The sequence below is a fragment of the Solanum lycopersicum genome, chromosome 9 (genome assembly GCF_036512215.1).
Source record: "Solanum lycopersicum chromosome 9, SLM_r2.1".
Taxonomy (NCBI): domain Eukaryota; kingdom Viridiplantae; phylum Streptophyta; class Magnoliopsida; order Solanales; family Solanaceae; genus Solanum; species Solanum lycopersicum.
Window position 1 is genome coordinate 58,893,619 of NC_090808.1, and position 6,000 is coordinate 58,899,618.

Here is a 6,000-nt window from a genome sequence, read left to right on the forward strand (position 1 = left end):
TCTTTTCACTTATAAAAAAATTATTAATGGAGCACATTGAATCATGATAGATAAATTTTATTTTAGAGTTACTGAATTGAAAGAGTTGCATACATTATTTTGTCTTCTACTCTTAATTGAATTTAACCTAATCAATTATAATCACAAGGTAAAAATATGAAAAGGAATATCATGATCTTTACTGCTTACATGAATAATAGATAACCAAGATAGCTATGGAAAACTATATGCACAGCGAAAGCATATCATGATCTTTACTGCTTTCATGAATAATAGATAACAAATACCGTTTATTCTAAAACACATATAATATGCTAGAACATATTACTTACTATATAGAAGAGCCATCACATGGACGACCAAGGGCATAATAGTAATTTTACATTAATAACAAATGGACAAATTTCTTTTCCAAAAGCAAGAAGGGCAAGTCTGTAATTTTACATTAAAAATGGACAACTTTCAATTTCAATAGCAAATGTTTGTAGATCAATGGGGCGTTCCATTTTCATCATTGCTGTTTTTGTCATGCTTTTCTTCTCTGTTTCTCATGGTAACTGTATTTTTTTTATAATTGGCCTCTTTTCATTTTAATTACTCACCAATTGTTTTGATTTATGAATTGTGTATGTGTAGGTGTAGGAACCAACAGAAAAATGGTGGGTTCTTTTTCACATGGAGACATCCGTGGAGTTCTACACCAGGTCGGTTTCTTTTTCTTCTAATTTAAACTTGCATCTTTAGTCTCTCAAAAATTGACTATTTCTGTTAGATGTATGTATATGTACAACAAGTGTTAATAATTTTTTTCCTTTCTATATTAATATTTAAATTTAAAATATAAATTTTTAATTTCTTATTTGTTCATTCATGGTGTGAATCTCATAAATCTATAACCAAAAGAAATATGAATAATAATTTATAATTATAATTAGTATAATAAATTAAAAAATTATGAAACATAGATATGTATATGTACAAGAAGTGTTTATAATTTTATTTTCTTTCTAGGGTTCTTTTTCACATGGAGACAGACACCCGTGGAGTTCTACACCAGGTCGGTTTCTTCTTCTTCTAATTTAAACTTGCATCTTCAGTCTCTCAAAAATTGACTATTTCTGTTAGATGTATGTATATGTACAAGAAGTGTTTATAATTGTTTTCCTTTCTAGATTAATATTTAAATTTAAAATAAAAAATTTTAATTTCTTATTTGTTCATTTTTTTTGTCTGAATCTCAAAAATCTCTAACCAAAAAAAATATGAATAATAATTTATAATTATAATTAGTATAATAAATTAAAAAATTATGAAACAAAGATATGTATATGTACAAGAAGTGTTTACAATTTCTTTTTCTTTCTAGATTAATGTTTATTTAATTACTCATGAATTGTTTTGATTTATGAATTGTGTATGTGTAGGTGTAGGAACCGGCAGAAAAATGGTGGGTTCTTTTTCACATGGAGACACCCGTGGAGTTTTACACCAGGTCTGGAAAAATTGAAATTCCTCATTCTCTCATTAAAAAAATGTGAATAATAATTTATAATTATAATTATTATATATGCACAATAACAAATGGAGTGGTGTAGCTCCTGCATTTAGGCTTTAGTGATGTAGCTTCTGCTTTTTAGACTTTTAGTAGTAGTGTAGGCTACTATTTTCACTTTTTAGGTTTTTAGCAAAGACTTTTTTTCCATTTTTTACCTATTCATTATTTTTTTACCAAGTGGCTGAATATTCATCACACATTATGAAATATCTTCTATGTAGAAATTTTCATCCAACCTTTAAATAACTCTTCATTTTTCTCGTTGATTTTGTATGAATCTCAAAGATTATAATAATTATTTTTTTTATATATTTTACTCTTAATATTAAATACTTATTCGATAAATTATTTTAAGACCTAATACTCTACTAAACATCATCAATAGAAATAGTATAGTAAAATACGTTAATAATTATTTTTTAATTGTGTATCAAATTAAATAATAACTAATAAAAATTAACGGAAGTAATATATGATTAACTTGACACATTATGAGTTTAATAATGATTAAAGAAGACATGTGTAAATTGCTTTTCACTTTTTGTTTTCCTTTTTCTTAGGAATTCCACTTCCTACATTACACGTAGCCCCTCTTGTTTTTTATATTTTATTTTCTTTCTACATTAATATTTAAATTTAAAATAAAAATTTTCAATTTATGATATGTTCATTGATTTTGTCTGAATCACAAATATCTCAAACAAAAAAAAAATATGAATAATAATTTATAATTATAATTTATATAATAAATAAAAAAATATGAAACATAGAGATGTGTGATGTAGCTCCTGCTTTTTAGGCTTTTAGCAGTAGTGTAATTTTCATTTTTTTGGCTTTTAGCAAAGACTTTTCCTCCTTTTTTTATTTTATTTTCTTTCTACATTAATATTTAAATTTAAAATAAAAATTTTCAATTTCTGATATGTTCATTGATTTTGTCTGAATCTCAAATATCTCTAACCAAAAAAAAATATGAATAATAATTTATAATTATAATTTATATAATAAATAAAAAAAAATATGAAACATAGAGATGTATATGTACAAGAAGTGTTTATAATTTCTTTTTCTTTCTAGATTAATGTTTAAAATTCAAATAAAAAAAGAAAAGATAGGGGAAGTGGTTATAATAATTACATAAGATGTAATACAACAGTAAACATGATACGTGTCTTAAAGAAAATATATATTGATTTATGCACAATAACAAATGGAGTAGTGTAGCTCCTGCTTTTTAGGCTTTTATCATTAGTGTAGGCTACTATTTTCACTTTTTAGGCTTTTAGCAAAGACTTTTTCTCCTTTTTTTTTACCTATCCATTATTTTTTTACCAAGTGGCTGAATATTCTACACACATTATGATGTAGAAATTTCCATCCAACCTTTAAATAACTCTTCGTTTTTCTAATTTCCATCCAACCTTTAAGTAACTCTTCATTTTACTTCTCTCTTCTTAACATATAATTTAATTTTAAATTTGTGTGGTCTTCTGTTGTTAAGATTTTCTTAATCTTGTATGAGGGTTGTCATCTTTACAACTATTGAGCTTTGTTCACTTTGTTTGGTGATATTGTCACTTTGCTTTCTTGACTGTTTTTGCAATCTTTTACTATAAAGATAGTATTAATCTTTAATTAAGATCTCATTTCATACATTTGTAATTGATGCTTTACATTCCATTTGGCTTTCTTATTTTCTTCCACTAATTCTCTTTTCTATTCCAATACGACAAAATGTAGTGTTTATGCTATTCTGGTTGACATTATCTTGCTAAATGATCTATCTATGACATAGTTTAAAAAAAAAAATAACATACTTTTGTTCATATTGGTGTTATTATATAAAATGTCTATGTCAATCGTGAAATAGGGATTCAAAGATGAGGCTTAGTTGAAGCTTAATGTTGCCACATTATTTTTCATTTTGTGTTGTATAAGTTATGTGGTGCGATTCTGTGCTAACAGGTGATTTTTTATCAAAGATGATCCAGAAGATCCAAGCATGAAAGATGCATCTGTTTTTGTCTAATTCTATACCGTATGTAAATGTACGTAATTAGTATTCCCACATATGAAAATGTTAAACTATATAAGTATCTCACTTCGACATTCAGTAGTATGACATTCACATGAAAATATATTATGAACAAATTTGGCAGCTATAATGTGTTCGAATCACTAATTTTTCTCATTGAAATATTAATTTTGTTTGTTTAATATGCAACTCATTAATTTTAGGTCCATTATAAATACCTATAATGCTTCCAACTACAGCATCATCAGCTGAAAGTATGTCTGCAAGCCCGGAGCAATATTATGCATACAAATTCAGCAACTCCTAAATGTTAATTGATAATTTGTTAACATTCAGCTGCTCTGGATGTTCACTTTCTTCATACTGTCAATTTGCTTAATAAACAGTGTATTTATTTTGTGAACATGTATCGTAAAATAAAATGATAATAAATATATTAAGTATTAAAATCTTAAACGTTGGGCCCGTGCTTAACACGGGCAACGCTCATCTAGTAAATATACTGAAATTTAATTCAAAAATTACCTCTTGAAGCGTGAACGAATACCTTCAAGCGAATCTCCAAGATAGACAAACCTTTAGCGAATCTACAAGATAACTATGACATTCTACAGTGATTCCAAGTCACATCTGAACTCTCTCAATAATTGGGTGGACAAATATCGAATAGAAAACTAATCATCTTTTCTAGGTTAGGAGAATCCCTATTTATAGAGATTTCATCCTAATCCAAAAAGGACTAGAAAACTTGTTTTTCTAGAAGACTAGGAAAACTCAAATTATTCTCCCTTTTTGCATATAAATAGGATTCTGAGTTCTAATTAAATATGGACACTAAAGGGACCACAAAATTAATTATTGTGGCTTCCTATTACGGAGAATAATTTCAAATAATTAATTTGAATTATTCTTACCATAATAAATTATAAATCTTTTCACTAGAAATTCGTAATTGCACTCCTCTATTTTGTAATTCCCTATTAAACACCTATGTAATTCTCCATGTTAAGATTTCAGATACTAATCAATAAATTAAATTACAGACGAATTTAACTTAATAATTAATTTCCTTTAGAGCACTGCTTGACTTATTTCATGTGTCGGATTCTTAAATCCACTTGCAAGGTTTGACAGGATGAAAACTTATAAGTTTCTCAAAAAGTTATATCAATCAATCTCTATAACGAGACATGGATTCCATCAACTAACTTATTGTTCTACCAATATATATTATTATCATCCAACTTACCATGCATATTGACCCATCTCATAATCTCACCTTTTAATAAATCAAAAATGATAATTAATACTCCCTCCGTTTAAAAAAGGATGACCTAATTTGACTTGGAACGGGGTGTAAAAAAAGAAAGAAGACTTTTTAATCTTGTGGTTCTAAATTAAAGTTATGTTAAATGTACCAAAATGTCCTTCAATCTTGTGGTTTTAAACATGCCACGTGAAAAGTTAAAGTTAAAATGTTGCCAAAAAAGGAAAGTGGTCATTCTTTTGAAACAAACTAAAAAGGAAATAGGGACATTCTTTTTTAAACAGAGAGAGTATATACAAATCATAATAGTCATATCAGGATTAAAATATAAGTAAATTAAATAGTTTAGAGAATATGTTTTTTGTCAGTCAGTCTAAAACAACTATCTCTACTCGGCCCGTTCAATACATACAAAATTACTAGCACAAGAAGTTGGAACTATATTGTTCCATAATCAGGATAAATTAAATATAATCTTGTGCTACAATCGTACCCGTTGGCATGTCCAATTTCCATCCAAGATTGTGAACCAAAAACTTTATACTTATAAGAACTGATGATTTAACCTCTGTGTATAAATTAAAACTCTACACACTAAATCATCTACTATATAAGTAAATAGACACCATAAACGAATATATGATCTATTGAAATTGAGCAAATATTTATTCTCTAATAAATATTATTTCTTAATATATGGTTAATAGTATACAATATTCCAACACTTTTCACCTACAAAAAATTATTAATGAAGCACATTGAATCATGATAAATAAATTTTATTTTAGAGTCATTGAATTGGAAGAGTTGCATACATTATTTTATCTTCTACTCTTAATTGAATTTAACCTAATCAATTATAATCACAAGGTAAAAATATGAAAAATAAATAAAAACTTGTAATTAGCAAAATCAAATAAAAAAAATATATATTAAAGCAAAACAAATACAAGAAATATCTACACGGAGATGATAAAAAGTAAAGAAATGATATCACTATAAGGGAAATAAATATTTATCAAAGAAAGAATGTGTGTACTAATTAATTGTAAAATGGCCAATTAAAAATGCACACGTGTCCAATACTAAGGAAGTTTTTATTTTTTTGCTTCTCACTTGTCTTTACAGAAAGTATGCACACTC